Source organism: Coptis chinensis, unplaced genomic scaffold (assembly GCF_015680905.1).
Source record: "Coptis chinensis isolate HL-2020 unplaced genomic scaffold, ASM1568090v1 utg10707_pilon_pilon, whole genome shotgun sequence".
Taxonomy (NCBI): Eukaryota; Viridiplantae; Streptophyta; class Magnoliopsida; order Ranunculales; family Ranunculaceae; genus Coptis; species Coptis chinensis.
Window position 1 is genome coordinate 4,901 of NW_028238096.1, and position 9,208 is coordinate 14,108.

Consider the following 9,208-nt stretch of genomic DNA (forward strand, 5'->3'; position numbering starts at 1 on the left):
GTCCACACTGTGACTAGAGTCTTAATAACTTCCGACTCTCACAGCTTAACTCAAAAACCGGACAACTGTAAAGCCTCCTGCATACAGGGAAATGTTGTGGATCGTGGAGAGCCTCGATATTCAAATCACTCCCAACACAAATAGGTGTTAGGAATCTCTTGCCTGTTCATTGCTCATTATTGCAACTACACAGGGACTGCTACTGGAAGGTTTCAATTACTCAACCTACCATTGTCGCCACTACTTATAGGCGTCTCAACTCGTCTTTCTAGTGTTTTTCGATCAATTGCTTCTGCTAACACCTCACTTCTGCCTTTTTCTAATTTAAATTCTTAAGTTTGCAATTCTAGTTTTTGGTACAACAACTCTCACTTTTGAAACAAATAAGTATACATATCTTGTTTTACACCCCCATTATATTACTTTGCAATTTTCAACCATTTATTTTCGAATACTGTCATGAATACATTATGAGTTCCAGTGTTTCAATTTTAAGGAAATACCCATTATATCGTCGTAGTTTCATCACACATTTTCTGAATACTATGTATTATATTTCCAACTCATGCTTTACGTATATATTTCTTCATATGTCACACGTATTTCAGTTTTCACTCCCAACTTAACAAGGAAATTGTTATCCCTAGGGTGAAAGACCCAAAAGGAACACTGGATCCGTGTGTATTCACGTTAGTGCACACGTCAAGGACTGTTTGCTTCAGCAGATGCCAAAGTCGACCCAATAGTAACGTGCTTGTCGAGCAGTTAAGTCGACATAGTGTTCGCATTTTTTTTAGAATAAAGATCTCATATAATAACTGTATGCTTTCTACATATTATCTGTTTTCGGGAAATTGCCTATTTCAATGTATTGTTATCCTTTCAATCCGTGTTTTCTTTAGTACTCATTCATTGGCCTTCCTGGAACCTCACTCTTTTTTTTTCTTCTCCCTTTTTATTCTGTTTTTCAGATTAGTACGCTTTCACGTTACGCTCGTGGGATTGTGGGATTCGTGGATAGCGGGAATTCAGACTTCGACTTAGTAGGAACAGTAGTAGCTTTTTCTATTAATTCATTCGTAGTTGGTTGTAAGAATAAGCATTATTTAATTGGAATTGTTTGGGTAATAATATCACTGTTTTGGGAATTTAACTTCTGTTCAACCCTCATTATTTGAATTATCATATTTCAAATAAATTATTAGACTTGGAGAATATTATTTCTCAAATGTCGTGTCTCTTTATTTTATGCCTACTGCATCTTGGCTCTTAAATCGTCTATTTTAAGATTTGGAGTGTTACACAAGTGTTATAAATCAAGAAGATGTATATCTTCAAAGGTTTACCTATTGATTATAAATCTTTCTGCACATCCGTCCGACTTCCATCTAAAACACCTTCTATTCATCACTTACACGGCCTTCTTTTAACTCCAGAGTTAAACTTGGAAGAAGCCAAATCTTTTTTACAGTATTGGAGGCTCATTCACAGAATTAGTAGGACGTGTGCTGGAGGGGGCATATCTTACGTCAAGGGATTTCAAGCTGCTGCCACCAGACATCACTGTGTGTCGTGTTTTTGTCTACACTAATCACTGTGCTGTAAATAGAGAGAGAGCGTGTACACTTAAAAAAAAGAAAAAAAGGACCCTCTGTGTCTCTGTATATAGCTGCTGCTGTCTGTGTAAGCTTCTTTAAGCTGTGTGCTCAGTGCTAAACTGTTTTTTGCGCGGTAGCCAAATCAAGTGCAAAATCATAACTATTCAATATAGTCACGAATGTTGAATGTGATACAACTACTTACCTCAGTATCCCGTTATGCGAACCACAGCATCTTCACCCGCACTCATAATAGTCTTCTTCAGAGGACCCAATACAGCTCTCTTAATTTTACCTCCAGGCCTCTTTATTTCCAGAATACATTTCCCAGACTCTGCAAGTAAACGTCATTCGTGCTTTAACCTTCTAAAAAAAAATGTGAATAAGCAAGTTAAAGCATCATTAAAAAACCAAAACACGTTCTCTCAGACTTACATCAAACAAAATGGGATCCAACATCGCCTTTTCTAGGCAGACTGCCGAAGCTCTACTTCTCAATACGGAAAAACTCACTGCTCCTCATACTCCGGGTTAAATGCCACTGCTTCCTGCTAAATTAACTCCTTAATCTCTTCCCAACCCAATGCATGCTGCCACAGACTCAGAGCTCAAGGGTGTCGAGCAGACAGCTGAAATCACTAGTGTCGTGCGGGGACACATGTGCTACTGCTTCTTCAACTGCAACCGCATAGATATATAACTCCAATTCTGCTCCACTGCTTTCATTTCTGATCAGACCTACAACCTCACCAACATTTTCTGTACCCGTGCTTCTCTGCTGCACAGCCCACAGAATTGTACTCAGATTTCAAATGTAATTACTCTCAAGCTCGGGAACATCGATATCTATACTCCTGCCTGCACTACCACTGTCACTCATTCGGATAAACCCCCGATATGTAACTGCTTCTTCCTCAGATCCACTTCTAATTCATACCCTAATGTGTTTAACTCACAACTCACTTCCCTTATATATATTCCCACAAAAACATAATATACAGCTGTGTGGTAGACTGGTAGCCAACAAATCATGCCACTATCACCAATTTCATTCCACCTTCTAAACTCATTTTAATGTCTGTATATATCTACCCACATCGCCTCTGCATTTTTCTTCTTTCACTGTCTGTGCTTCTGTGTCTCCGTCTTGTCTCTTAATCGCCACTGCCTCGGTATCATATTTCTTTTCTTCTTTTCCACAAAACCTTGGAAACATCACTCGGGTATCCCCGTGCACACCCTACACTACTTCGGGAATATACTTTAATTTACCGCAGGAGTAAACCCTTAATCGCCGTCTTGTCTCTCCTGTACTATTTGCTTTCACTGCCTCCGTGCCACCACATTACAGCACTCGGCACCAGTAGCTCACAGTGTCACAACATAACGAGGCAAATGCCAATTCCATACTTTTTCCACTTCGCATCGTCCCGCTATAACATTACCGACTGCTTTCACAAACTCGTTGTCGCCTCTTCCCTAGTGTAATGTCATAAAGACTGTTATCTTCTTTTCCCTCTGCAGTTCTTAAATTTCAGGTATTACCACTTTACCACTACATCACTCATATAAAGGGTCCGAGCACAGAGTGTACCTAGGTAGTGTTGCACAAAACATTAACCACACTGCAAACGTATAATGTACCCAGAATATAGGATATCAACCGTTGTTGTTCAACCCAAAACCTCACTACCTCCAATGCATAATACCCGTAATCAAATTCTTTACCTCCATTACTAATCCCAGCTGCTGCACATGCTCTCTCCCGGGAAATAACGCTTTCCGCTCCATTAATTCCATCAGAATGCACCCTACAGACCGTACATCAAATAGCTGCACTGTATTCAGTAACACTTCAGCTCCCGATACCGTCTTCTCACCACATATTCTCCCATCAAATCACTTTCAGACCTCATACCAACTCTCAAATCGCATATCTTCAGATTACAATTGCCGTTCAACAGGAGATTGCTAGGCTTTAAGTCCCTGTCCACAACATTGCCCAACTCTCTGTATTTCAACCCACACAGGATCTGATACGCACAATACTGCACAAAACGTAGAGATCACACAAATTCATTAATTTCATTACAATATACAGTTTTTTTCTTGTCAAATCAGCAACCACAAGAAGACAGTAAATTAAGTAACTCGGACAGACAAAACAGAATATTCAATTTTGTGTCTCGGTGTCCAAACTGCGTGCATCCACCCAGTCATACGTATCAAACGCTGTCTACTGTCAGAGGGACTTTAAGTGTACTTGTTGGAGGCCTCAGCGAGCTGGGACCTCGTCATAAGGTAAACAGCATTACATTACAGATTCAAATAAAGGAGAGGGAAAGCTGCTACTAAACCACGCTACCACAAATAGCCCCTACCTAGTCCTTTCCTAGTCCGGGACCTAGGAAACTAAACATTAACAGACAACTACTCCTACTTAACTCACTGTTAAGATAGCTTGGAACCTGTAAAATTCAAACGCTCTTTGTCAACTACTTCTTTTCTAATCTAATGTGCTCCTTTGCGCTAAAACAGAGAATCATTAAACCTCATACTCTACCTCCTAGCGATCCCATACAAGAGGACTCACTCTAGTTACACCTTTGGGCAGGTGTAAAAATGTTAAATAACCGTGTAATTAATTTTATATATCTACCTTACTGCATAAGGGCTCTTTTTTGCTCTTCCAATATTCACCACAGCCACCAATAGAACAAAATCACAACTTAAATGGATTTAATCATAATATTTAATGCGTGCATAAACTGCCCTGCCATTCGTTAATCTACCCATAATAATTTCACTCACTTCTTTGGCATCATCACCATTTAAGACCTATATTAGTGTTATTAATGGGACCCTGGTATGGAGGAAAATGTGCTTAGGATTGCAACACCTATTCATGCACTGCTGTAATATTGGCCCAACTGCCAATTTAATAGAAATGCACTCAACACGTTCCCATACGTTTTTATTCAACTTCACTAATCACTGTGCTGTAATTAGAGGCAGAGTGTGTACAGTTAAAAAACAGAAAAAAAAGAAGCTCTGTGCCTCTGTATATAACTGCTGCTGTCTGTGTACAGCTTCTTTAAGCTGTGTGCTCAGTGCTCAAGTGTTTTTTTGCGATGCTGGTGTCACACTTTGTGTTAACTTGCTGTTAGTTGCTGCAAGCTGGTGGAAGGGGAATATCTTACGCCAAGGGATTTCAAGCGCTCAACTTACAAACTTCACCAATGTTCGCCCTTCACTTCCTAAGTTCGGGGATTTTGGGGCAGGAGACTCATTTGGGAATTCAATCAGAGACTTCGTCCTATCATTTTTAGAACTAACATGTTTATCAAGGTCAGTCTATTAAACACATATTGGATTCCCGCCCTTACAATTCAACTGTAGCTGCCATACTTACTTCACTTCCTAACTCACTTACTTGCTTTACTTGCTTCTTGGATTACAAATTATGGGCTATTCAAAACATCTATACAAATCAAACCTTGCGTTCGCGGACCTCCATCTCCATCCCGATTCCATTGGGAGCCACAGATTATCAAAATGGCTGCTTCGGCCCAAGCTCCTGTGCTCACTTCCTTTGTCTTTCTTTCTGTCCTTTACGCGCCGTTAAATCGCAGCTCAGCTCACCCGTTATCGGAGAAACAAACAACTCATTTCACCAAATCAGATAGGGTATTCGTGTCACAGGATATCCCTAAAAGAAGGACCCTCATTTTATATATATCCTCACCTCGCCGTCTGCCATACTTCGTCACCTACCTGCCTAAGGAAGGAGGGGAATCCCTTCTTACTTACCTATCTCACTGCCACAGATAAGAGAGCAACAGCAGACGAAAACCCACAACCGAGACTTCCGTCTTCATATTCTCTTTCGGTACCGACTACATTCGCCTACCTACAGCCTTCGTCCAGATAATCACTTCTATCTTATTCTAGCTTCTTTCAACCCGACCCACATCTAGCCTTCACTTAAACAGCTTCCTTAGACCCCTAGAACAGACACTGTCCTTTCTACTTGCGGAGCAACACCGAGACATCTAATATCTGCTTATCTATCCTAGCGTGCTATAAACCTTTGGAACTTCCAGTAAAGAGAAAGGAGAGCTAGCAGGCAAGGAAAGGAGACAGACAGACGACAGACTATCAGCGGCTAGCTACAAGAAACAGATTCATAGATAAAATAGGGTTTCCTCCTACAGTCAAAAAAAGGGGGGGGACTCAAACAATCGTGCCCCGTCCCTACTACCAGAGGACATCCAATACATGCTTTTTTATCTACTTTCTAAGCCCACGGGAACAACTCTGCTTTCTCTATCCACCCAGATCCAACTAAAAACAACTACAACCACTGAGTCCTGAGTACACTCACTGAGGGAAATTCATAGCCAGTCCTAAACCTCAAGCAAACAGCAATCTCATTCTAAAACCACCTTCTGTCTCCACCCTAAACCTCAAATCTCTTTCTTCTTCCTCCTCCCTAGCAGCACTATTAAATTACCTACTTCACTCGGGATTCAAAACCTATCTTCTTCTAACCGGATACACATTACAACAACAGAGCTACCATCCGAGAACAACAACTTTTAGCAGCTGGAGGGGCAGGGTAGGCTGAGAAGACAGTCAAGGACATAACCTACCTAACAGCGGAAACACCGAAAGTGATGACAGATTAGGGATACTTTATATTCTTTTCCTTCCTCTCTTCTCATACACAAAAAAATGAGATTCTTAAGATTAGAGTCAGACCTACGAGAAAGAGAACAACTAGGACAGCCCAGGAAGAGAGCTACCATCTATCCCCCTCAGAGCCAACTACTAGCTACTAGGTTAAGCTAGTTTAATGCTTAGCACATCAAAATTGTACAACTGCAACTTCTTTTTTATCACCCACCGTCTACCTACACGGTACGCATCTTCGCATCAACCAAACTCTCGAGGGGATCTTCATGACCAAGTCATTGAAGATATTCTACAAGTAGTTAGTTATACAGCTGTCAATTCTGTTAGTTGTTAGAAGTCTGTTGTAATTCTGTTAGTTATCAAAAGTCTGTTATAATTCTGTTACTTTCTTACAAACTTGCCTATATAAAGACTTGATGTAATTCATTTGCAATCAGTGAAATCACAACTTCTTTATGGTATCAGGGCACAAAAACACCTAGCGGAATTTCATTCTTCATCATTTTAAAAGCTTCAAGTGTCTTCATTAGTGGTGATTTCAGTTCAGAGGTTATTCTTCGTATCCTAGTGCTCATCTCAAAACCCAATTTCATTCTTCATCATTTCAAAAGCTTCAAAGCTTGAAAACTCTTCATTAATGCTGATTTCAGTTCAGAGGTTATTCTTCGTATCTTATATTTGGTTCAATCAGCAACAACTGTGATTTCTCAAATCTCTGTTATTCAATTTTTTTCGCTTTAGCTTTAAATCGATTACAGTATTTCAACTCAAGCTGTGGCACCAACGGTTAGGACATCCTGCATCTTCTGTCATACATAAACTCATTCAAAAATAAAGATTCTCAGAATCATTTCTGTAATAACTGCCAATTTCGCAAGAGTACTCAGTTGTCTTTTTCGTTGTCTACTAGCAAGCCTACTTATCCTTTGTGTTTCATTCCTGTTCACTTGTGGGGACCAGCTCGAATGAATTCAATCTCTGGTTTTCGATTTTATGCAAGTATTGTTGATCACTATTCTAGTTACTACTGGATTTTTCCATTAAAAGTCAAGTCTGACTTCAGTGTTGCTTTTCAAAATTTCAAAGCTCAAATAGGAAACCTTTTAGATTTGAAAATCAAAATTTTTAGGTATGATCTGACCAAGAGTTGCTACGAAAGAAATAACCAAGCAAACCATCGCAGGGAACTAAAGCAGGACCGTAACCCCATATATAAAAACAAAAACTTGCATCACTTGAACACCAATTACCTGGATACCAGCATGACTGCACAGGTAAAAATCAAACTCTCAAGGATGACATATAATTGAATCAACTGCAGTGCCTGATTAAGAAAAGTCGTGTTTCAAACAACAATTCACATATGAGAGAAAATCACTTGATAACTGATTAGACAAGAGCGGGTACCAGGAACAATATTTCCACTGTCTTTCATATTTTTATCATCAGCAGGAAAAGGACAAGACGTGTATGCTGTATTTTCTGCACAACTACAAACGTTACAGGAGGAAGATACCCCTCTTGCAGAGAAGCACAAGCCTGGAGAAGAAACAGTGATTCATATTAGAAACTAATTTTACTAGAACAATCTTCAGATAATTAATTCCAGATTCAAGACCTTGTAAATCGCGTCCAACTTATTGAGTAGGACCTGGCTGAACTGTCCTTCACCAACACCATCTCTGCAAATTTGAAAAAATATATATTATTGTACGAATATATTCATCTTCCAACGCATAATAAGAAACAAGGGAAGGGCTTTACTCGAATCATCTAAAGCTTTAGATTGCTGTTTAAACGAAAATAAGAGGAGATATTTCACTTACCATTGAAAAGGAATGCTAGAACTGAGTGCGTGCCGGTTTTATTAGTGAGTGTGTTCTTTCTTTCCCCTTTTCTAATTACATTTTTTCACTGAGGGAGAGAGAGAGAGAGCTGGAAGTGACACGGTGAGTGTGCTGGTTCTAATTTGAATCTGAAGAGGAGAGAGAGTGTCGGTTCTAATTTGAATCTGAAGCGGTGGAAAGTGTCGGTTCTAATTTGAATCTGAAGAGGAGAGAGAGTGTCGGTTCTAATTTGAATCTGAAGAGGAGAGAGAGTGTCGGTTCTAATTTGAATTTTTCACTGAAAAAATAGGCGCCAAAGTGAAAAATTCAATACGAATTCTAATCGGAATGGATTTTTTTATTTTTTTCACTGATAGAGAGACAGAGATGGAGAGAGCTGGAAGTGAATAGGTGAGTGTGTGTGCTGCTTCTAATTTGAATCTGAAGAGGAGAGAGAGGCCGGTTCTAATTTGAAATTTTCACTGAACAAATATGCGCCAAACTGAAAACAAGCGGTGGGAAGTACGGGTGCAAGTCCAAATATTCAAATCCGATTAGAATTCGTATGTGAAAAATCGGATATTATCTGAAAATTTCGGGATATCGGATTCGGAGGTTTCGGATACAGATTCATATACTATATCCGCATATGAAAATATCTGATCCGATTTAAAAAATTAATAGTTATTATATATTATTTATTTATTTATTTATTATTGTATAAAATATTATATATAATCATAAACTAATAATATAAAACTATAATAACAAAATAATAATAATAAATGACAAATATATATATATATATATATATATATATATATATATATATATATATATTTATAATAGTTTTTATAGTGATAAAATGAATTATTCAAAGCAAATAAAATTTAAATTAATATTAATTTTCGGATCAGATATCCGAAATTATATTCGGAGAAAAAATTTAATATCCGTTAGATTCGGATTCAAATATCGGTATAAATTTCGGGATTCAGATAAAAATTTTAATATCCGTTGGATTTAGATTCGGATATCTACTTCAATTCTCTAAGTCTTATAACTTAAAAAATGACTCAAACACCCCCG

At 38.6% G+C, this 9,208-nt stretch overlaps 1 long non-coding RNA gene across 1 annotated transcript; it reads right to left on the bottom strand.

Annotated features, from left to right (window-relative positions):
• Positions 1-2,706: 2,706 nt before the first annotated feature.
• LOC147474213 (uncharacterized) lies at positions 2,707-8,629 on the bottom strand. Its single transcript, XR_015210071.1, has 5 exons — positions 8,120-8,629; positions 7,912-7,975; positions 7,701-7,832; positions 7,544-7,617; positions 2,707-3,646 (listed from the first exon to the last, which is right to left on the bottom strand). It is a non-coding gene; the product is annotated as an uncharacterized LOC147474213 (long non-coding RNA).
• Between the last annotated feature and the right edge of the window lie 579 nt (positions 8,630-9,208).